Source organism: Bubalus kerabau, chromosome 17, assembly GCF_029407905.1.
Source record: "Bubalus kerabau isolate K-KA32 ecotype Philippines breed swamp buffalo chromosome 17, PCC_UOA_SB_1v2, whole genome shotgun sequence".
In the NCBI taxonomy this organism is placed as follows: domain Eukaryota; kingdom Metazoa; phylum Chordata; class Mammalia; order Artiodactyla; family Bovidae; genus Bubalus; species Bubalus kerabau.
The window spans coordinates 40,601,948-40,626,879 of NC_073640.1; the positions used below are offsets into that span (position 1 = coordinate 40,601,948).

General features: G+C 42.3%; 1 long non-coding RNA gene across 1 annotated transcript; it reads right to left on the reverse strand.

Annotated features, from left to right (window-relative positions):
• Positions 1-1,021: 1,021 nt before the first annotated feature.
• Positions 1,022-24,140, reverse strand: LOC129632409 (uncharacterized). Its single transcript, XR_008704510.1, has 3 exons — positions 23,837-24,140; positions 2,656-2,725; positions 1,022-1,257 (listed from the first exon to the last, which is right to left on the reverse strand). It is a non-coding gene; the product is annotated as an uncharacterized LOC129632409 (long non-coding RNA).
• Between the last annotated feature and the right edge of the window lie 792 nt (positions 24,141-24,932).

Below are 24,932 nucleotides of genomic sequence, written 5' to 3' on the forward strand. Positions count from 1 at the left end.
ATCCATTCATCTGCTGATGGACATCTAGGTTGCTTCCATGTCCTGGCTATTATAAACAGTGCTGCGATGAACATTGGGGTACACGTGTCTCTTTCCCTTCTGGTTTCCTCAGTGTGCATGCCCAGCAGTGGGATTGCTGGATCATAAGGCAGTTCCATTTCCAGTTTTTTAAGGAATATCCACACTATTCTCCATAGTGGCTGTACTAGTTTGCATTCCCACCAACAGTGTAAGAGGGTTCCCTTTTCTCCACACCCTCTCCAGCATTTATTGCTAGTGGTCTTTTGGATCGCAGCCATTCTGACTGGCGTGAAATGGTACCTCATAGTGGTTTTGATTTGCATGTTTCTCATTTAATCATTATATCCACTCTTAAAAGTGGCTATTGGTCAGTGCCATCTTTAGATAAAGAGATTGAGGGTCAGAGAGAATATATGTCTCTCAAAGCTGCTTGAGTGGTGGGTGTGGATTCAAGAGTCCTGTAAGGAAAGAAGAGTATTTCTGCCTTACCTGGTTTGTGTCTCCGGAGTAGTACAGCATTCACCGCAGGTGTAGACGCTGGCTTACTTCTACACTCTCCTCTTAATTTTAAATAGACACTTCAGTTTCGGGGGAAGCTTTGAAGACAGTTGTGACTTGGAGAAGCTTTATTTGTGGGGCACTGGACATAGGGAGAGTTTGAGAAGGCAATGGCACCCCACTCCAGTACTCTTGCCTGGAAAATCCCATGGATGGAGAAGCCTGGTGGGCTGCAGTCCATGGGGTCGCTAAGAGTCGGACACGACTGAGAGACTTCACTTTCACTTTTCACTTTCATGAATTGGAGGAGGAAATGGCAACCCACTCCAGAATTCTTGCCTGGAGAATCCCAGGGACGGGGGAGCCTGGTGGGCTGCCGTCTATGGGGTCGCACAGAGTCGGACATGACTGAAGTGACTTAGCAGCAGCAGAAGTATGTTTCTAATGATTTAATCTTAGCAGACCATTTGTAACTCAGACATCAGGCAAGGTTTTCATGTCCAAACATCTCTAGGTAAGATGGCTAAACTCTCACCCTCTGTAAATATCCCATGTAAATATAACACCCTTGACAATACTTCTGCAGATTTCCAAGGGGCTGAAGCATCCCGGTAGTTATTTCTTGCTTCCTCGTTCCTGCTTCTGTTGAGTCAGTTCATCTTGGACGTTGTCTTGATGGCCTTCTGCTGTCTGTGATGTATGATGTGGCCGAGTAACTCAGGCATCTTCCTAAATTTCCTTCAGACAAACCACTCATAAGAGGTGTGGGTTTATTTAAGTGTGTGTGGGCTTCGTATAACGACTACTGACATTTTGGTAGGACAGGAGCACTTACATATCACCATCTGGTCCCTTTTTTAGCTTGGATTTCCATTTCCTACCTTTTTGGCAAGACTCTTTCGTCTTTTTCCTCCTTTCTCCACTTCTCACCCACTCCCCCATCCAAATTCCACCAGTTTTGTGTGCATTTCAGTATAACTACCTCCTATGTTTCCTTCTGACTCAGGCCCTCAAGATCTCAGTTTCCCCTCAAGCACCTTATCAAGAATATTTTCCTTAAAATGATCATTCTCTCTGTACAAGGAATTCTGATGCCAGCCACATCAGACCTTTTTTCTTTTTTCCTAACCATAGTGACAAGTGGGAGAACCCAGTCTTGAATGTGTGATCCGTCTCAACATTACAGTGCTAATACTGATGCTGATACCTGATAGTTACTGAAAGTTTTCAAGTTCTCAGCTTGTGTTGCCTGTACATTAGTATACTTTATCTTCACAGTAATTCCTGTCATCCCAGTTTTTGGATGAAACTGAGGGTCACACAGAACCAGAAACAAAGCCCAGGTTCCCTGGCTGTGCCAGAGCTCTTTCCCCACTGCACGGCAGGTGCAGTTCTGACCCAGCCTCTTCTGCCCTGGTTAGTTTCTGTGTTTCATTGGCACACAATGACTCAGACTGGAAAATATCAGCCCTCTCTGATTTATGTTTGCCACTGGCCTCCCTGGGACTTACAGTCTTGAATAATTAACTTTATTGTTTTCAACAACACTATACATTCAATCAGCAGCCCCAGGTGGGCTCCTGGGTCCCATGCCTTTTGTCATTTCTAGAGATCCAGAAACATTCATTGTTCAGTGAAGGCCACAACCTTGTAGGAGCAGGTCATGAGACCACATCAAACGTGTGACCTGGTTCTTTAAAATTTGGACTATTTCTCCCCCTCCATTGGCTGCTACAACCTACCTGCATGGATGTTGTTAAGTTGTTTTTTTTTTTTCTCCAAGTAACATTTCTTCAACCTGGAAAGTCTTAATCGCACAGGATCAAAGCCATGTTTAAGCTCCAGCAAGACAGGGGTTAAAATGTTTTTTTCCCACAGGATTTCATGAATAGGCTGTGAGCCAGGTTTTGGTCCCTTCCATCATCTCCTTATGTAAGTGTCCCCACTTTCCCAAGTATGCTTTATCTTGACTATTACGGAACTTAGCAGCCAAGGTACCATAACCTCTGGCTGACCTTGAGCTGCTGATGCTCTGTCATGCACTCCAACTACTAGGATCTGTAGAGGTGGCCACAGCCTTGCAAGACATCTGAAAGCTTTCCATTTCTGTATTCTATAGCTGTGTCAGGTCCTTACCTCTTTTCAGTGGTGTTGGGTGACTTCTAGATCCCAGTAGCATTTCTCGTCTTGTGTGATGTGTGCTCTTCTGAAATAAAAACAACATTGCTGCAGTTGGTCTCTCTTATTGGAAAACAGTAATTTTCCACTGCCTGGGCTGTTTTCCTTGGATGATGGGCTATAAGAAGGAGCAGTGAGAATATGAGGAGATTGGTTAATTTCTTTTTTACCAGCAACCTTTTTTTTCTTCATTTTGTCAGGACAGCTAGAGTTTTATTGACTCAATTCTTCCAAGTCTTTCTGCTTGTTATTTAGACTTCATTGCTAAATTGGCAACTATTATGCCAAAGGCCTAATAGTTTTGATAATATTTTGTATTTTTTGTTAATCTTTTTTTTTTTTTGAGCATGGGTAATAAAAATGTCAATGCTTTGCATTTTAGAAGTAAAAGAAAATTAGACACCTGCTACATAATATGCTCATGGCATTATATAACAAGTCTTTCTACTAGAAATAATGCTCTAAGTTGTGCTGTATATTAAACTTGTCTATTTATCAAACTCAGAAATATATTAGGTTGAAATCTATGAATTTGCCTATTTTGTAGATCAAAACCATTCAAATACTGGCAGTTTCATAGGGTACCACTTGTATCAGTGGTTTACACAGCAAAGCCTGATGGGAAGCAGGAGGGGTGATCCCTGTCTCCAGGCAGGATTGCATTTCAGTCATACTTAGAAGAATCTTAAAACTCACACTTATTAACATTTGGTGTCAAGAAATGAAGTTCCAGAAGCAGTTCTGGGCTAGTTAAGGGATTAATCATCAGTGTCAAAATGGGGAATGGGGCATTCTGAAAGCTCAGCAGAAATGGCAGGGCTCCCTCCTCTGTAAGATCTTACAGGACCCCTCACATGTTGTCACTCTTGGTGGGTGTGGTCGAGGGTTTCATAACACAGAAAACCTCTCCATTTGCTTTCACCTCTCACCAACCAAAGCTTTGATTCCAGGCTCATCAAAAACCACTGAAGATTGACTCTGGCTTGCAACCTGCTTGAGACTGTGTCAGATCGTAGCCCTGAATGTGACAATATAAACTGTTGAACAGCCTGCCTTGGCTACCTTAGTGGACAAATTTTCTAAATGAAGACAAGGAACCTGCTTGACTCAAGCAGTGATATTTCCAGACACAGCCAAGTTGTGGGGATAGTCTTTGGACTCTGGGTAGAGTTTTTGTGATATATCATATCTAAGCCAGATACTCAAGATATCTGCCCTTTCTCTCAGCCTCCTCCCTGCAGGCAGCCTCTCCCCACTCCCACTATCCCTTCGCCAGCAGACCTTGATGCCCAGAGGATTCAGCTCCGGGTATGCCTTCGCTCCAGCCAGTTCTTATTCCATGCGTTGAGCTTGCTCTTTAGCAGACTCACACTTTTGTTGCCAAGAAAAATGTAGCCACTCAGTCCTGGGTGTGTTCCTAATACCTTCAGAAGGCAGGAGTTTTAGAGACTGAGTTCTTTTTTGTGATGAAGACATGAGGCAACCTCTTTCCCTTAGCCTCGGAACCGAACTCAAAACCTTTGGACCTTGTGGCATTATTCTGACACTGAAGACATGTTTGGATGCGGGATGCATGATGACAGAAATTTCCATGCAATCTGTAAACTCTGTTCAAATGAAATAAAAGTGCCCAATGTAGTCTCTGGTCCTTCACAAGCTTCTGTTGGATGCAGAAAAGGTATAGAAAAATTGGCTGAAGAGGAAAGATGAGAGGCTTTTAGGTCAGAAGGTCCAGGTTCCGGTCATATATCGGCTACTTGTACATGTATGACATCAGGCCACTCTTGCAGAGTTTCAGTTCCCTCCTTTGCAAAGTGGGGGTCCCAGGACTTCCCAGGATTGTCTCCTGGTCATAAGATGCAGTTGTGGGGGCAAGATGGTTTGAATAAAGGATGACACATCCTGAAAGCGTTGGGTGTCTTATACCCTCCAGGTCTGATTCTTATTATGCCTCGGACGTCTCGCATAATTGGAGAAAGGACTGGGCTAATATGCCTCAGAAGTGAATGGTTCTTAAAATTGATGAGCGGCTTTGAGTCCGCATCAATTTCTTACCCAGCCATCAGGAAGCAGCTGTGCTGGTGAAGGGCTGAAAGGGGTGTGGGGTGGGCTGGGGAACCCCATTACAGAAAAGCCTCCTTCCCAGCTAGCCCTCGGTCCCCACCCTCCTGCAGCGTGTTGTTAATGAGGGAGCTCGGTCCAAACCCGGTTTTCCGGGATCTGATGAAAGCCGTAGCCTGCTTATGGAAGCCGTAGCCTACTTAAATCACTTTCCTGTGGCCTTTAACCTCAAAAGATTACATTTTGTGGGGGTAGGTGGGTAGTGAGCAGCAGAGGACCAGCCTGCTGTCAGAGGATAAAATCAAATTTTTTTTATGTGATGTTGCTGCATTAAAAGAGCCAATCTTGTGTCATGTAACAAGTGAATAATGGCTCTAGCTTGTGATGTCAAAATTTTCCACACGTCTCATAAATAAATCCAGCCACACCCCTCCCCCCAACCACCACCCAAAGGCTATCCGTTTTTGAACCTCAGCTTGCATCCCAAATTAAGAATGCGTTCAGATTCAAGGTTAAAGGTACAGTATCCCGTTTCAAAAGGCACGTCAGTGTTTCTGCTGAGAATGATAAATAACATTTGAAACAGGCTATCAGTTGTCCAGAGGACTCTTCTTCCTCCTACTCCTCTTTTTTGCCCTAACTTTGCTGAACATCTGATCCTTTGGAAAGAATAGATGCTGTATTAGGCCAAGCCTTGATGAAATTTTCTTTAAAGAAAACCATTTGAGTGAGATCCCTCGGGGAGGGAAAAATCACACAAATAGTCCAATGGCCCTCAAGAGCAGAGACGCTGGATCCAGCACAGCTGCAATTAGGATTAGCAACACAGCCAAGCCAAGCGCTCTTTATTGCAAGAAGCATAGCACATTCATTTGAGACCTGTCCACTTGCATGGGGCTACCAGGCACAGATACTGACAAGAGTCAGAAAACCTAAAATGTTGGTGTTGTTTGCCAAGGAGATTCTTCCTGATCATTGTCAATTGTGATAGACGCAGGTGACTTTCCGAAATAAGAGTGCAAACCATCCTTTGGTGAAACACACCCGTTATTGTTCCCTTTCTTCTAATGTTAAAAGATTGGCCAGTGGTCAATGTACAGGGAGATTTTTCTATAAAATCCAGTCTCGTTGAAAGCTCCTTTGCTGAAGCAAAGCTGTCTCTTTATTCTCCCTAAAGGACAGAAGGCTTTTTTGTTGTTGTTGTTTTTCCATTTTAGAGAGCGTCAGGGGGAGGGAACGGACAGGGACATGATGGCTGAGAACCAGAGCAAAGAACAAGAGGGGAATTTGGCTGAATTTTCATAGAGGCTCAAGTCCCCCTGTCTGCTCGCTCAGTCCCTCTCTTCTCTTCCCACCTCACAAACAAAGGCAGCATCTTTCTCAGATAATGCCGCGTGTGTCAGAAGCGAACGTTCTGGGAATGTACGTGGTGACCTGCTCTGTGTAACAAACGTCAACCCCAAACCATACAGAAGTCGCTACATCTGTTTTGGCTTTGTTCGCAGCACAGAGGGGAGGGGGGTGCACTCCATGGTCAAGGGCCAAACTACATGTCATATTTCATTACCTTCATTAGCTACTACAGAAGGCTGCATTCAAAGAAAAGGTTGGTATTAACTCTTGAGCCGCCAGCCTTTTCTAACAACCATTTTCGCCTTCACCCACTGCTCGCCGATCCCGTTTGTTCATGCTGTGGGCTCTGATTTAACTAAACTGTAAATCAGCCGCAAGGTCCACGATTTCACCTTCTTAACTTAAAGGAGGCAAGCTACTGTTTTATCCTAGGTAGCTACTTACAGGACGGCTGAACATCTGGAACCTATTAGGACAAATGCTAGTGTAAACCCAATGGGGAAAGCATATTTAGAATTAATAAAACTTTCCCTTCTTATTTTGTCTGCAGTTGTCTTTTTCTTTTCCCCTTCACATTATTTCTGTGATTTAGTATTGCCAGCTCTTTCTTAGTTGCTGTAGTGAGATAGGATGATGTTTATTGTTACCCTGCTATTTTTCTTTGTGGGAGGAGGTTTTTCTTGGTGCTCTCTTGTGATGACATTAGGCTCGCATGGTCGCTACCCCTGGAAATAAGAGCCCGTTTTCCCGTATTCATGTTGCATTCTTAAGGTATACTTTTCAATTACTGAAATACAGTGAGTGAAGGTATAAAGTAGATCGTTATACCGTATGGCTCTAAAAATGGTCCGTTTTCATGCTGCATATTGATTCTATTTAAAATCATCTGTGGCCAGCACATGCTGTTATTTCACGTTATGAAGAATGGCCACTTGGCCAGCACAGGTCAGAACACACCTGGACTGTGGAATTAGGAGTCTGGAATTTTGATTCTTCATCTTGACGCTGCTATTGATTTATTGCATGATATTAGACAATGCTCTTGCCCTTAATTCTCCCATCTGTAAACTACAGATCATTATACCATTACAAGGATTCTAGGATCTAAAATGACTTCATTTTAAGATACCTTGAAACACCCCAAGAAGACAGTACTTGAGGATCCTATGTCATTTGGAATACTATACCATCCATTTATTTTCATTAATACACATTTGAAAGATACACACCAGTGGTTTGAAAGTGTAGTTCCCAGACCAGCAGCATCATTAGCACCTGGGAACTTGTTAGAAATGTAAATTCTTGGCCTACAGACTGCATTAGAGACTCTGGTGGTAGGATAATTCTGAGGCACATGAAAGTCTAAGGCCCACTGATCAATAGATTTGGCTTCAAGTCTGGGAGTTAAAGCCACAAAGCTCTGTCAGCCTAAGCAGATGTTGGAGTGGAAGCTCAGCTCAACAAGGCTTGAACCATAGCATCAAAAAGCTGCTCTTGACCTGTAACACATGTGGGTGAGCCCTCTTCAGTTCTGACTTGTGCACGATGCCAGTGAAAAATTGTTTTTTCTGGTTTTTGAAATGAGTTTTATAATTGCTGCTGAGCATTATTGGCGTCCCATACTCAACTGTCCACTTTGCAAGCTGGTATGTCTCTAATGGCATCTTGGATACAGTTTAACCTGCCAGGAAAATAAATTTATAATGTAGATTGACAACCACCAATGGAATAAGTCTTGAATCTGGGATTCCAGTGTACACAGAGACAGAATGATGCCATCAGTCAGTCAGTTCAGTCGCTCAGTCGTGTCCGACTCTTTGCGACCCCATGAATCACACCACACCAGGCCTCCCTGTCCATCACCAACTCCCGGAGTTCACTCAAACTCATGTCCATCGAGTCGGTGATGCCAACCAGCCATCTCATCCTCTGTCATCCCCTTCTCCTCCTGCCCCCAATCCCTCCCAGCATCAGGGTCTTTTCCAATAAGTCAACTCTTCGCATGAGGTGGCCAAAGTGCTGGAGTTTCAGCTTCAGCATCAGTCCTTCCAATGAACACCCAGGACTGATCTCCTTTAGGATGGAATGGTTGGATCTCCTTGCAGTCCAAGGGACTCTCAAGAGTCTTCTCCAACACCACAGTTCAAAAGCATCAATTCTTCTGCATTCAGCTTTCTTCACAGTCCAACTCTCACATCCATACATGACCACTGGGAAAACCATAGCCTTGACTAGACAGACCTTTGTTGGCAAGGTAATATCTCTGCTTTTGAATATGCTATCTAGGTTGATTGTAACTTTCCTTTCAAGGAGTAAGCGTCTTTTAATTTCATGGCTGCAATCACCATCTGCACTGATTTTGGAGCCCCCCAAAAATAAAGTCTGACACTGTTTCCACTGTTTCCCCATCTATTTCCTATGAAGTGATGGGACCAGATGCCATGATCTTAGTTTTCTGAATGTTGAGCTTTAAGCCAACTTTGTCACTCTCCTCTTTCTCTTTCACCAAGAGGCTTTTAAGTTCCTCTTCACTTTCTGCCATAAGGGTGGTGTCATCTGCATATCTGAGGTTATTGCCAGTAAGTCAACTCTTCGCATGAGGTGGCCAAAGTGCTGGAGTTTCAGCTTCAGCATCAGTCCTTCCAAAGAAATCCCAGAGCTGATCTTCAGAATGGACTGGTTGGATCTCCTTGCAGTCCAAGAGACTCTTTCTGTGGCTGTGTTCATTCTTTACACTTTACAAGAGTTGTAAAACAAAAACTAACCAAAGAACAGACACCCAGACAAGTGATCTAGTTTTTTAAATCAGTACATGTGTGCTCAATCACATCTGACTCTTTGCCACCCCATTGACTGTAGCGTGAGAGGCTCCTCTGTCCGTGGGATTCTCTAGGCAAGAATACTGGAGTGGGTTGCCATTTCCTCTTCCAGGGGTTATCTTTCCAACCCAGGGATTGAACCCGCATCTCCTGCTTCTCCTGCATTGGCAGGTGATTCTTTACCCCGAGCCACCTGGGAAGCCCCTTGTATATCAATGAGTGAAAGGGAAGTGAAAGTCACTCAGTCGTGTCTGACTCTTTGTGACCCCATGGACTGTATAGACCATGTAATTCTCCAGGCCAGAATCCTGGAGTGGATAGCCGTTCCCTTCTCCAATATATCAGAGAATATGTATATCAGTAGCAATATGTAAATTATATATGCGGGAGTATATGGGGTAAACTGACTTTTAATATGTCTCTGCATTTAGTGTTACTTTGTGCTGAGAGGGACTGTTTTCACAGGGGAGTAAGAAAATGTACTCATGTTCTCATCTCGTTCTGGCGTTTTAGATTTCCCTAAGATTCAAGAATCATTCTGAAGTTGAGAGAAGGGCCAACAAATTAGGACAATTTTTTGTTCCCATTTTTAACCTGAGACCAGTCAACTCAATTCTTCCTCCTTTAAATTTGTCCTAAGTTGGGTCCTACAATGAGACCTTTTGCATGACAAGTTTCAGCCTGGAGCAAATTTTTATGGCTGAATTATAAACCCTTGAAAATAGGGGTTTATAATGGAAACGCTGACACAACCTTAACTCTAGCGGCGAGAGTGCAATGCAATAATAAATGAGGCAGAACAGCAAAGTGCTGCTTTTAATTTATCATTTAGTAGGAGAAAAGGGCCTTGTTTACTTCTTCTTTTTCATCTTCTTCTCTACTTCCAAGACTTGCAACCATTATTTTGAAATGTATTTTATAATAAAACCTCAGTGGTTATGTTGCCTAGGGCTTGAGCGTCCATCTTAGAAAGGGAGAAAGAGAGAGAGAAATTTTTGAGGCCTAAGAAGCATGTTCTGTTGACTGATTATGTTTTGACTGCACGGTTGCTGCCTGGCAATGCATTTACTATGGAACAGATCGGCTACTCTGCTATGATCCTATTTGGACATGTCTATAATAGTAGCAATAAAATTATTATAATATTTGAAGTGCCTTCTAACACCTTTTATTCAAGACATCACTGTATTTTGACCACACGGATTATTTTGGAGTCAATTATGTCATGTAGTTTAGTATCTTTCCGCATTCCCTGCATTCCCATTTTGTGGATGAAGAAACTGAGGTCACTCACTGGTGTGATTTCTATCAATTCCTTCCTTTACTGAGTCTCTGTGTGCCAAGCAGTGGGCTGGAACATAAAAGAGCATGCCCCTGCTCTTAGGGAGCTTACAACCCAATGGGCAAAGCAAACACATAACAAAGAAAAAAATAATGGGGCAAAACAATGTAACAGCAGAAGCCTGTTGTAAAGTCACTTTATGAAATGAACATTTAGTTACTTCTAGTCCTTACTTGGTCATTGCTATATCCTTAGAGGGGCTCAAGGGTACAAAATCTCTTATATGTTTATTTTATACTCTCCACTCTTCTCACTATGACATCCAGTCCCATCCCTTCATGGCAAATAGATGGGGAAACAGTGGAAACAGTGACAGACTTTATTTCTGGGGGCTCCAAAATCACTGCAGATGGTAACTGCAGCCATGAAATTAAAAGACCATTGCTCCTTGGAAGAAAAGCTATGACCAACCTAGACAGTATATTAAAAAGCAGAGACATTACTTTGCTGAAAAAGTTCCCTCTAGTCAAAGCTATGGTTTTTCCAGTGGGAATGTATGGATGTGAGAGTTGAACCATAAAGCTGAGCACCCAAGAATTGATACTTTTGAACTGTGGTGTTGGGGAAGACTCTTGAGAGTCCCTTGGACTGCAAGAAGATCAAACCACTCCATCCTAAAGGAAATTAGTTCTGAATATTCATTGGAAGGACTGATGCTGAAGCTGAAGCTCCAATACTTTGGCTATCTGAAGTGAAGAACTGACTCATTGGAAAAGACCTTGATGCTGGGAAAGATTGAAGACAGGAGGAGAAGGGGACATCAGAGGATGAGATGATTTTATGGCATCATCGACTTGATGGACGTGAGTTTGAGCAAGCTCCAGGAGTTGGTGATGGACAGGGAAGCCTGGTGTGTTATAGTCCATGGGGTTGCAAAGAGTCGGACATGACTGAGCGGCTGAACTGAAGTGACCATTCTCACTATGCCTCACAGGATGACCTTTAGGACTGCAACACTCTCATCCTTGTCTTGCAGCTTCTACTTTGGTTTAAGTAATAAGAGGGCTCAATAAAAGAATGGGAGGCAGGAGGAGAGTGAGGTTGTGGTACTTATTCCTCTGGCTCCCTCGCTTTCTGGCTCAGAATTGGTTCCATTTCTCTGTTGAAGACCATAGCTCCAGCCCTCTCCCACAGCTACTGATCTTGTCAGATTTCATCAACCTCACCCTCCCCTGGGACTTTCAGGCCTAGGAATGATAATGGTTTGTACCTTGCTACCCCAAGGTGCTTCACCATCTCTTCGGGGTTTCCATAAACCAAGCTCACACTTCTGCAAATGGTTCCTTCTTTAAACTCTCCTTAGTTACCCTATTTGAGTGTGCGCATATTGTCTTCTGCTGGTCCCCTGGCTGATTAAAATATGTATATACAGATCACATGTGTGTACATACGTATACACACATATATACACTTTAAGAAGACAGAGTATCTAGAAGAAGATTTATCGAGTAGGTCTGTCCAACGTTGGGATTTGTGGTGAGTATGTTACAAAGACCGTTCTTTCAATTCCTAGGCCAGGTAATGCATCCATCATGCAAGGCAGCAAGCCCCTGAAATTACATCAGATTTATAACATAATAAACTTTCATTAAGACGAAGCTACATGAAACCTACTCCCTTTCACTCCCAGGACTAAACAAATGCTGCTTGAATATCTAATGAACCCAGGTCTCACCCAAATTGGTAATGCTGGCATGAAGATAGTAGAATAAAACCAGGAGACACAGAATACCCACTTCATAGAATATCCTCAGTAGGATATTCTCATAGTAAATACTGAAATATTCTCATAAATACTGAAACAGTATTTATGGCATTGTCATCAATTTTCTTCAGTCATCCAAAATGAGATGTGTGAGACTAGTTGCTGAGGTTGATCTGTGCCTGCACCCATTATACAGATTCCTGTGTGCATTTTAATAAAAACATGTCTTATAGTTTATTGAAGGATTTACAATTTTTGGTTGCCTTCTCCTTTGACACTGTATGAGATAAATCAGTCATGATCATTCCTTAGCATTTTAGAGAGCAAATACCCCAATGATGGAATGGAATTTGTTCACTAAAGGTACCTCCTACCAAGACGTAGTTCAAAAATATGGTGGCTAAAAGCATGGATTTATTTCTGCCCTCTCTCAAAGCCTTACAAAAATGATGGTTTAGGTATAAAAACACATAAAGTCAGAAGGATAACAAACAGAAGAGGAGGTGGATGGCAGATAAGAAATGTCCAAATTTGGGGAGCTGGGAAACAACTGGACTGATGGTAACAGATTTAGTGGAAGACAGAAAGGTGGAGCTACATGTCTGCAAAATGTTGCAAACTGAGCCAGTGTGAGGTGCTAGAACAAGAAAGATGCTTCTGTTGGAGACAGTGGCTATTTCTGTGGGTGTGGGCCTGTGTAGAGCTGGGCACAGAAAGAAGTGGAAGCGGCATAAAAGTCAGTTGATCTTCTAGATTCCTGCACTCTGTGCTTCATATGAAGAGCTCTTTGCCCAACTACCCTAGAAGCTTGGCGCTCTAGAGAGGCTGAACAGGTGCTGATGTGAGGAGTCCAGCTCGGCTGAGCAAGGAATACTTAAATGAAGTCTGAGTACTAAATGGTGAGGCTTCTTTGCCCTTGTTTGTCACATGGCTGGAGAACATTGTTGAGCCGGCTTATCATCTCCAGGCTTGAGACTGGAAGAGTCCTTTCTGAGGAAGCTGATCATTCCAAGAGGAAAGATCTATAGATACTGTCAGCTGAGATCCCAAAGAAACAACCAGGTCCCCTTCTGAATATAGAAATCACCCCACACAGAACTTCCAGTGGACTTTTAAAAAAGTGTTTCATTTTAAAATATGAATGAACAATGTCCACTCAGACATTTAAGGGAACTTTTGCCTTGATGATAGGAACAAAGAAGAAAATGGAACCCAGAGGGAGTAGAAGTAGCGAAGAAAGAAGAAAATATAGAAGCAAAATACACAGGGAGACACAGAAAGATGCCACATTCATGAAATAAGCATAGGGTGCTATTTCAAAAGATGACTCAAGATGAAAAAGGGCCCCCAAGTACTCAGGCCAGAAGTGGATATGGCAGAAATTTCATTTAAATAGGGATAAACAATTTCAGAGGGAAAAGCAGTCCCAATCAGCATCAACTTTCTCAATAGAAGTTCTGAAAACAAGAAAACAATAAATATTGAGCAGAAATTATTTCCAGTGTAGAACTTAATAACCAAATTGTTGCTTAAGGGTGAGCATAGGATTTACTTCTCCTGTCCCTTTTCTCAGAAAGTTATTCACGGGTGTATTTTACTAATAAGGATGGAATAATCTAAGAGAGTCCCTTGGACTGCAAGGAGATCAAACTAGTCAATCCTAAAGGAAATCAGTTAAAGACTGATGCTGAAGTTGAAGCTCCAATACTTTGGCCACCTGATGTGAAGAACTGACTCATTGGAAAAGACCCTGATGCTGGGAAAGATTGAAGGCAGGAGGAGAAGGGGACATCAGAGGATGAGATGATTGGATAGCATCACTGACTCGACGGACATGAGTTTAAGCAAGCTCTGGGAGTTGGTGATGGACAGGGAAGCCTGGTGTGCTGCAACCTATGGGGTCTCAAAGAGTCGGACATGACTGAGCAACTGAACTGAACTGAATCTAAAAGAGAAGACATAAATATCTAGGAAATGGAAACTTTAACACTGGAAGGAGCAAATGGAATTCTCATGATAATTAGGGAAGAGACACTTCAAGATGATTGCTGACCAAAGGAGTCTTTCAGAAGTGACCAGAATTGGCCTACACTGGCCAGCGAGCCCTACCTGGGCTCTAGTCTGAGCTTTTCTCAATTTCATGGACAGGTTTTTTATTATTATTTTTTTTAATAAAAAGAGAATCCAGTTAGAGATGGTTCCTCCCAGCCCTATGATGACTCTGGTTATAATCTATACCCAGCAAACTTTTTCTGTTAAGAGTCAAATAATAAACATGCTCAGTGTTGTGGGCCCAGTGATCTCTGTAATAACTACTCAATTCTGCTTTTGTAGTCTGAGATGACCATAGACAATATATGGACAATGGGCATGGCTGTGTTGGAATAGAACTTTACAAGAGGAGCAGCAGCCTAGGGTTTGCCAAACTCTGATCTATATTAGTGGTTCCTAAAGTGTGATCATAAGACTACCAGCAGCAGCATCACCTAGAAACTTGCTAAAAATGCAAATTTGGGGGTCACAGCCTGGATCTGCTCTGTCAGAATCTTCAGGGATGGGGCCTTCAGAAGACCTACAGGGAAAGTCCTGATGAATACTAAAGTTTGACAAACATGGATGTCTCTTAAAAAAAAAACAAAACTTAATGATTCCAGGTTTATTCAGATACCATGCTCTCTTGCTCAGGTAATGAGGCAGGCAATGTTCAAATAACTAGCTTTAACACCCTTGCTTCCTCCATAGTTCCCAAATTATTTTAATTTTCTCATCTTCACAAGAAAATTATCCCTTTCTGTTTTGTTCATCATAATCACTGCTAAAGCTTTTAATATGTAAGAAGTGAAAGCTGTTGCTTTTACACGCAAGTCTTCTTTATTATTGTTACAGCATAACTGATATTATCTTTCATGTGTACCCAGGGACTTCCTTGTAAATAGCAAATAGGTGTCTGAAAAAGCAGCCTTTGAATAGTAATGACACTTAACAGTTCTGTTACACTTTCATGGGAGGCAGTCTGCCATATATACACTTTTAAAAATATGAGGTTATTCATAAGTGAAAGAAATTAACAGGGAAAGATGAGTCAACATGAGAATTCAATTGGAATAAGCCTTGCTGGAACATAGTAGGAGTTCATGGTGGCTAAAACCCCGTCTTGACTTGGAAGTCTAAGTTAGATGAAGAGAGAGAAGATCTTAGTAATTCTTGGGACAATAGGTTCATCAGAAGTGATCTTTGTTGCTGCCCAATAAGAGTGTATGTAGCTCCATTTCGGCTTTTCCTGAATTGTGCTTATATGTCTTAAATTTTCATTTGTGGGATTCTCTGGCTTAAGGTCCTCATAGACTAGGACTGTGTCTACCTCCGTAGAGCCTAAACATTTCACCTTGCACATGGGGTGGATGTGGTAGAGTAAATGAAAAATGAATGAATGAATGAACATTGTGTAGGATTTTAGGGCCCAGTAAAGGCCATTTCATTCTTGGGGTTTTCTTCTCAATCACATCCCAGAATGAAACGACACTCCTTCTGCTTTCCCCCCATTCCCTCCTCCTCCTCTTTCATTGTTGTGGCTATCTTTTCAGATGAATTATCCACATCACTAAAAAAATTAACTTCTGGACAGTCATTTATAATTGGATTGTGTGTGTCATTCCAATACTGGACTCACTGATCATACCCTGGTGGTCTTTAGATATGTGAATTTGGGCTCAGTCAGTAACGAGAAAAGTGATGTCCAGAATTCCCAAGATACATGTTTACAAATGTTTGGGAATTTAGGAATGTTACAGTCATATGACAGTCTTTGTCTTCAAAATATGAGATGTGGGTTACTGCATTCTAGTCTGTGTGGCCATCTCCTGGGGATTCCAGCTGGATACTCACCCTGGGGCAGGACCCAGGACACATGGGGCTTACCCCAGAGCAGATGCATCCCATGATACCAGAGAAAACAATTAATTCTGGCTTATCTCCCCAGAAATTTCCAAGTTCATTTCCCACTCACCTGTGAATTTTCCATATAGAACCCTTATGATTAATGTTCCACAGAATAAGAATAATTCCTCCTTTCAGAGATTTATTTACCATCTATGTTGCATTTTAAGTATGCGATGTCCTCCTTTCACTAATCAAGATTCTGGACCTTACTCAAGATCTAGAGTATCCCCTTTCAGTGAACTCCTTACTATGAAGTGACCTTGACATTACCTGAACTCAGGTACAAATTGTTGGACATTATTTTTACATTGATATGGTTTCACTGTGTTAGTTTGAACTGCTGATTAAATCCTACATTGCCATTTTATCTTTTTATTTTTATTAATTAGATGAGACTGTAAGCTCTTGGAAGGCAAGAGCAAGGTATTAAGCTCTTTTAAGTCCTTTCGTATGCTGCAAAACCATACACATGGGAAATGATTGTAGCTCTGAGTAGATAAAAGTGAATACATCATCAGTGGTTGTTCTCAGATTAAGATTTTCCCTGTCTGATTTTTAAAAATAGTTAAAATCAAGTTTCAAACAAAATAATGTACATTGCTGCTACTCTTTAAGGGATTGTTGTAAATTTTAAACCTGTTTTTGAGGAATATTTTATATTTTGCAAGGTATTTTCAGTATTCATTTAACACAATAGCTCTTGTAGACAAGGGAAGGTAATAGAGAAGCTGAAATCTCACAGGGTGATTATTTGCCTGTCATGTGGTGATTTAATGAATAAATGGGCAAATGGATAAATATGATGGGCAAATATATTCAGAGTTGGAACCATGTCATTTTGAGTTGAAGGCTAATGCCTTTTTTCGGTACACGCTCTTCAGCAGTAAGGGCAGTGGTTAGTGCAGGATCTCTTAGAGTTTTGTTTTAGGAGTGTTTAGTGCACCTGTTCCCTTTCCCAGCATGGGTAACCTCCAGTGCCTGGTCTATTTCCTGCGAGTGAGCTTCTGAAGTCAGCTTTGCATCCAGCAATTGGCTTTGCTGTTTTGTATTATTTCATCTTTCTCAGTCTCTTCCAGGATCCAGGGGTCCCTTCAGCTAAAGAGAAAAAAAAATCTCATCTCTACCATTTGGGAAGTCTGAGGCAGTACCTCTCTGAACCTCAGTTTCCTTATCTGCAAATGGAGCTGAAACAGAATCCAGTCATACAGATGTGAGGATTAGATGAGGTACTGTTACATACTCAGCACTGTATCTATCACAGAAAACAAGCTCAGTGCATAGTGAGCAGTCACCAAATATTCACTACTGTTGTTGACGGAATTGGAGAGACGCACTGAGGAAAAAGGATTTAGGGACAATGTCGTCAACAGAGTAGAAATTAATGAATATTTACTTATTTACATTCAATTAAATTTAACTCAGCTTTCCAAAGGAGGCTAGTTGGTCCAGGGAGTGGTGAAAAACAGAGATCCCTGCCACGCACACGAGATGGGGCTCCGGCATCTAAGCTCAGTGTGTTGGGTGGGGTGTGCCTCTTCTCACAAAGCGTGACAGTACTCGGATGTGAAGCAGGGGAACGCAGCACCTCCTTTACATTCATGGGAAAAGATGAAGAGTAATCCTACCTCTGGTGCTGCCTTCCCTTCCAGGGGTAGGGGATTGGCCCAATTCAGTTGCACAATGTGTGAGGATGTAAATCCGATAATGTCATGCCTTAAAAAAATAAAGAAAGCAAGCCGTGCTGATTGCTTATATGGACAGCTGGCACACCTTAAGAAGCAGGAACAGTTCAGGCGGGAATGTAATAAGGCCCAGGAAAGTGGCAGCATGAAAGGGATGACCTTTATTTGCAATCATGGCTGAGATTTACAGTTTATTACTGATAGCTTTTATAAAGAGCCATTCAGTTCAGAGGTGAGAGGTTTGTCATCTGGAAATGCAATTAACTTTACCTTATCCCAATCCCCCTGGTCTTAGTATGAGAGCAGCACTCCAGCACTTCAGCAATATCATGATTTCCTCTCTAATTTCATTTCTGTCTATTGCATCCCCAGGTCCCTGGCATTAACGTGGTTGCATATTTTTTACTATTATTATTTTTTATTATTGCTACTCCCTGTCATCAGTAGCCAGAAGGCACTTGTGTATTTTTTTTTAGATTTAAATTATTTGATTTCTGAATGAGGAAACCTCAAAGCATAAAGCCTTTTTAAACCACAGCAGTTAGAGTAGCACACAGAACCAAGACATGCTCTCTTAGGTGCCTGAAATTAATTACAGCAATGGAGAGGTTGTAGCAAGGTAGAGTTGTTGTTTTACACAAAGATGGGACCCTAAGAGTTTAAGCCCTTGCAGTTCCACACATTTCAGTGGCCCATGCCTTGCCTGGAAAGATGCTTGCTCTCCCATGCCTGCTCAGACATACATGTGTGTGGAGGAAGCACAACATGATTGGAAACAGGAAAAAATGAAAGCGATTTTGGCACCCCTGCTGTGTGTGTATGAGAAGTCCCGAAAGGTCTATTTTTGTTTCACAGGTTCAGTTTTATGACCCTCTCTTGTCTGTTAAGTCAGGTCTGCAGGAATTTAAGAGCCAGACACAAAAGCAAGAATTTAGTACTTTTTGCCAGTTGGTTTAGGTTATTTGAAATATAGCCTAGTATATTTTCCACACTAGGTTGCTGCCAGATAGAACAGAGGAGGGAAGTGGTTCCAAGAGCCTGCATCCTCAGATTTTTCAACCTCTGAAGAGTTGAGGGAGAGGAGAGGGATTCTGCTGGGGGCACCATCACTTAACGCCACACTGTCTGCTGCTCTGGCCACTCCCCCTGCCTCCCGATAGCCCTTCCACCTGCCTTATAAACCCCCAAATGAAGGGACCTTTTACAAATTCCTGAGGCTCTATCTGAAAACTATTTCCTCTGGGGTAAGGTAGAGCAGAATAATTACTACCCCTGCATTTTTCATCCCGATTTTATTGTGGCTATTATTTTCATCAGTGTTAGAGGTTAATATCCCTATTTTTCCCCTCCACTGCCTAAATATAACTGGGGCTCAGCACACAGCCAGACCAGGTAGTGAAGGAAATAGCATTGCCTCCGAAAGAAGTTCAGATTAGTCGAACTGAAATGAGGGTTTGGGGCCCTCGGGTAAGAATTACCCTGCTGCAGCTGATAGCAGATAGATTTAAACCCATAGTATTTCTTTTCTCAGCTGAGAGAGGTCGGGTTAAAAGATTCAGAAGGTGAATAGAGCATGAAACGATGCACTTATATAACTATATTGGTGCTACAATAGAACGGCATCACTAAGAATAAAAGCATCCAAGAGCCATTTTTAGCAGGAAGAAGGAAAAGCAGACACCTCAGTTGAGCATCCTTAAAGAGTTCTTTGTAAGCAAAGCGGGGTTGAAGATGCTTAGCTTAAGGGATCGTGCTAAACTTGAGAAGGATATATTCAACTGCCCTTTCCCACAGAAGTGCCTTAAAATTTTTCAAATCTTGTGTTTTAAATCTTGTTTGTCCCCAGGTTGTGTCTAAACTCAAAGGATAGAAATGAGGAATGGGGCAAGCATGGAAGCAGGGGGGCCATTTAGAAGGCTGTCGGAGAAACATGTATATATTTGGCTGAGTCCCTTCACTGATTACCTGAAACTGTTACAATGTTGTTAATTGGCTATTCCCCAATACAAAATGTTTTTGCTGTTAAAAATAAAAATATACCCTAATTTTAAAAAATAAAGAAAAAGGCTCATGTTACAACAACAAAAAAAGGCTATTGAAGAGTTCCAGTTGATATGCTATCTGAGCTTATGACAGGGTGCTAGCAGTTTTGGTGGGGAGAAGTACATGGCTATGAGATAAATTTTGGAGGCAGAACCTGCAAGATAGACTTCTGGGTTGAATATGATCAGGTTCAATTAATATGGGATTTGAGTCTTAAGGGAAGTCAAGAAAACTAACTACATCTTACAGCAAAAATGTACCCATTCACACAACTGCTTACTTAGAGTTACAAATGCTACAAAATGGGAAAACCATTCCCACTCAGAAAAGCTATGATAAACCACTGTCCAGGTCTGATAAACAGTTTGTGTTTAGTTACCGTCTGTGGCTCATGGTATTACCCAGTTGCTCATCACATAATGAACGCTCCGAACTGTGAAACTCAATAATACATGCACTTTCTCTTCACAAATGGCAGTGTCTTAAGAGAGTGTGTGTAGAGCAGCATCTTCATTTCTTAGAATCAGCATCAACAGTGGATATAGAGATTTAAGTTAAGTTTGGTATAGGGGTGAGCTGTGTGTTTCTACTGAGGAAGACCAGCACATATGGGTCTTTGTTAGACTGTCTCTGGGCCACCAAAGTCAGGAATTGTGATGGATCGTGGGAGTGGCTATTCTAAAGCCAGAATGGGTATGAGGGCAGCATGAAGGTATGAAAGAAATGAACTCAAGTTTCATTTAATACTTAATGGGTTTATGCCAGAACCATGTGAGGTGATGGGGATTCTACAGCAAGTAAGATAGACACGGTGTCCACCCTTACTTGTTACAGAATTGAATTTGGAGAATTTTTGGCCCACAAAGTCAAGAGTAAAGAATCAAAGAGAGTAATTAAAGCTTAATATCTTTTCAGCTTTTTAAAAGGGTCGTATGATGGAATGTTGGAGTCCCATGGAACTTGTCTCTAAACCCTGTTCTCTTTCTACATTCTCTCCTTAGGTATTTTCATCTATCTTTAAATACAATCTGTGTAAGATAATGCTCAAATTTGTATGCTAAGCCTCTTTCTTCCTCTGAGTTCTAAATGTGTATAGCAGTAGCAGCAGTGTTAGTCGCTCAGTCGTGTCCGACTCTTCGCGACACAACGAACTGTAGCCCATCAGGCTCTTCTATCCAAGAGATTCTCCAGGCAAGAATACTGAAGTGGATTGCCTTTCCCTTCTCTGGAGGATCTTCCTGACCCAGGGATCGATCCCAGGTTTCTGGCATTGCAGGCAGATTCTTTACCATCTGAGCTACAGGGAAGATCAAATGTGTATAACCAAGTGCCTATTCAACATTTCTGCTAAATGTCTGAGAAGCAGGCGTTAAATGTGGGCAAATCGAACTCCTGATTTTCAACCCCAAATTTAATGCTTAACTATCCTAGTAGATTTCATCGCTGCCCATTTTTAGTTCCTCTTACTGCAAATACAGGCTTCTCTCACCTTCTGCATCAATGCCCTTAACAATTCTTCAGGTTCTGCCTTCAAAATGCCCTCCCATCCACCTCTTAACCCTCCAGTTTATACCACCCAAGACCCTGGCATAAGCATGGTCATCTCTTGTCTCCGGGTTTGATTGGTCTCCCTCTCTCCATCCTTGTCCTTCTTTCCCTTGTCAGTTTCTTACTCAGAAGCTATAAAAGCATAGAGCAAAAACAGTTTTACAATGTAAATCAGAGCCTAGCCTTATCCACTAAAAAACCTCATCCTGTGTCTTCCCATCCTTACCATAGTCTCTGAGACCCTAAAAGTCTGGTCTTTATCTAAAGCTTTCACATCTTCTTTCACCGGAAATGGCTTTGCTGTGAAGTTTATTTCATGGCCCTTCATTCGTATGGTTCCTTTCCAAGATTTGAGAGGTCCTTAATCAAGTTCATATTTCTCATTTTATTTCTTGTGTTTTAAAGTTCAGTTCAGTCACTAAGTCATGTCCGACTCTTTGCAACTGCATGGACTGCAGCACGCCAGGCTTCCCTGTCCTTCACCAACTCCCGGAGCTCGCTCAAACTCATGTCCATTGAGTCGGTGATGCCATTCAATTATCTCATCCTCTGTCATCCCCTTCTCCTTCTGCCTTCAATGTTTCCCATAATCAGGGTATTTTCCAATGAGTCAGTTCTTCACATTAGGTGGCCAAAGTATTGGAGCTTCAATATCAGTCCTTCTAATGAGTATTCAGGACTGATTTCCTTTAGGATTGACTGGTTTGATCTCCTTGTAGTCCAAGGGACCCTCAAGAGTCTTTTCCAACACCACAGTTCAAAAGCATCAATTCTTGGGTGCTCAGCTTTCCTTATGGTCCAGCTCTCACATCCATACATGACCACTGGAAAAACCATAGCTTTGACTAGACAGACATTTGTCGGTAAAGTAATGTCTTTGCTTTTTAATACACTGTTGAGGTTTGTCATAACTTTTCTCCCAAGGAGTGTGTCTTTTAATTTCATGGCCACAGTCACCATCTGCAGTGATTTTGGAACCTAAGAAAATAAAGTCTGTCACTGTTTCTATTGTTTCCCCATCTACTTGCCATGAAGTGATGGGACTGGATGCCATTACCTTAATTTTTTGAATGCTGAGTTTTAAGGCAGCTTTTTCTTTTTTTTTTTTTTTTTTTTTGACAGGCAAAAAGTAGGTTTATTAATATAGGACACTTGTGAAGGATATAAGAGGGCGGGCAAGAGGAATCTGCTCTGAAAAGTAAATAGGAAAGCAGGTTTATTTAGGGAGAAACATATTCCACAGAGTTCAGGCCATCTCAGAAGGCGAGAGGCCCTAAAATATGGGGGGTCGCACAGAGTCAGACACGACTGAAGTGACTTAGCAGCAGCAGCAGCAGCAGTTTGTATGAGCTGGATAATTTCATAGGCTAATAAGTGGGAGAATTATTCCAACTATTTTGGAGAAGGGGACTGAGATTTCCAGGAACTGAGCCACTGCCCACTCTGACCTTTTTTTTTTTTTTTTTTTTTTTTTAATTTTATTTTATTTTTAAACTTTACATAACTGTATTAGATTTGCCAAATATCAAAATGAATCCGCCACAGGTATACATGTGTTCCCCATCCTGAACCCTCCTCCCTCCTCCCTCCCCATTCCATCCCTCTGGGTCGTCCCAGTGCACCAGCCCCAAGCATCCAGTATCGTGCATCGAACCTGGACTGGCAACTCATTTCATACATGATATTTACATGTAAGGCAGCTTTTTCACTCTCCTCTTTCACTCTCATCAAGAGGCTCTTCAGTTCCTCTTCGTTTTCTGCCATAAGGGTGGTTTCATCTGCATATCTGAGGTTATTGATATTTCTCCCGGAAATCTTGATTCCAGCTTGTGCTTCATCCAGCCCGGCATTTTGCATGATGTACTCTGCATATAAGTTAAAGCAGGGTGACAATATACAGACTTGTATTCCTTTCCCAATTTGGAACCAGTCTGTTGTTCCATGTCTGGTTCTAACTGTTGCTTCTTGACCTGCACACAGGTTTCTCAGGAGACAAGTAAGGTGATCTGGTATTCCCATCTCTTTAAGAATTTCCCGCAGTTTGTTGTGATCTACATAAAGTCTTTAGCATAGTCAATGAAGCAGAAGTAAATGTTTTGCTGGAATTCTTTGTTTTAAAGAGGATCCTCCAAATTGCATAAGCTTCAGGCTCCATGAAATCTGGGTTTGCCTCTTCTTCTAGCTCTCTACTTCTTTCTTATTTCTCTCCAGCCACATTAGCCTTTATCAAACATGTCAAAGTTATTCTTACCTCGTGGCCTTTGCACTTACTCTTTCTCTAAGTAAAGTGAAAGTAAAGTCACTCAGTCGTGTCCGACTGCTAGCGACCCCATGGACTGCAGCCTACTAGGCTCCTCCGTCCATGGGATTTTCCAGGCAAGAGTACTGGAGTGGGGTGCCATTGCCTTCTCTGCTCCTGGGCCTTGGCCTCCTTCAATTTAGGTGCTTTCTCTAAAGCATCATACAGTTCACTCCCTTGTTCTAAGTTTCTGCTGAAATATCTCCTTTTGAGAGATGGCTTCCCTGACAGCCTTCTCTCTGCTTGCTCTTTTCTTTTCCTTCTTTTAGTGCTTTCTACGGACACGCTATTATACGTATTGATGGCTGTGACAATAGAATGGAAGGTACATGTGGACAAGGACCTTACCTCATTTAATGTTTATCTGCAGATCCTGGAGCAGGGCCTGGTTCCTAGCTGGTTCTCAGTGAGTGAGTGTTGGTTCAGTGAAGATGGGGACCAGCTGTTCTCCACCTTCACTGACGCAGAAAGAGTTTGATGAGAACTGAAAGTGCAGCACAAAGAAGAGAAAAAATTACTGCCTGGTGGTGACATCTATGGAATGTAAAGAAGGAAAAGCAGTGGGCCCCAGCTATCTGGACCAGCACTGTCCTCTAGAACTTTCTGTGATGATGGAAATGTTACATATTTGTGTTTTTCAATATGATAGCCATTAACCACTGAGCCTTTTCATACCGTTCATGGGGTTCTCAAGGCAAGAATACTGAAGTGGTTTGCCATTCCCTTCTCCAGTGGACCACGTTTTGTCAGAACTTTCCACCATGACCCGTCTGTGTTGGGTGGCCCTACATGGCATGGCTTATAGTTTCACTGAGTTAGGCAAGGCTGTGGTCCATGTGATCAGATTGATTAGTTTCCTGTGATTGTGGTTTTCATTCTGTCTGCCCTCTGATGGAGAAGGATAAGAGGCTTATGGAAGCTTCCTGATGAGAGAGACTGACTGAGGGGGAAAATAGATCTTGTTCTGATGGGCAGGGCCATGCTCAGATCAGATCAGATCAGTCGCTCAGTCGTGTCCGACTCTTTGCAACCCCATGAATCGCAGCATGCCAGGCCTCCCTGTCCATCACCAACTCCCAGAGTTCACCCAGACTCACGTCCATCGAGTCAGTGATGCCATCCAGCCATCTCATCCTCTGTCGTCCCCTTCTCCTCTTGCCCCCAATCCCTCCCAGCATCAGAGTCTTTTCCAATGAGTCAACTCTTCACATGAGGTAGCCAAAGTACTGGAGTTTCAGCTTTAGCATCATTCCTTCCAAAGAAATCCCAGGGCTGATCTCCTTCAGAATGGACTGGTTGGATCTCCTTGCAGTCCAAGGGATTCCCAAGAGTCTTCTCCAACACCACAGTTCAAAAGCATCAATTCTTTGGCACTCAGCTTTCTTCACAGTCCAACTCTCACATCCATACATGACCACAGGAAAAACCATAGCCTTGACTAGAC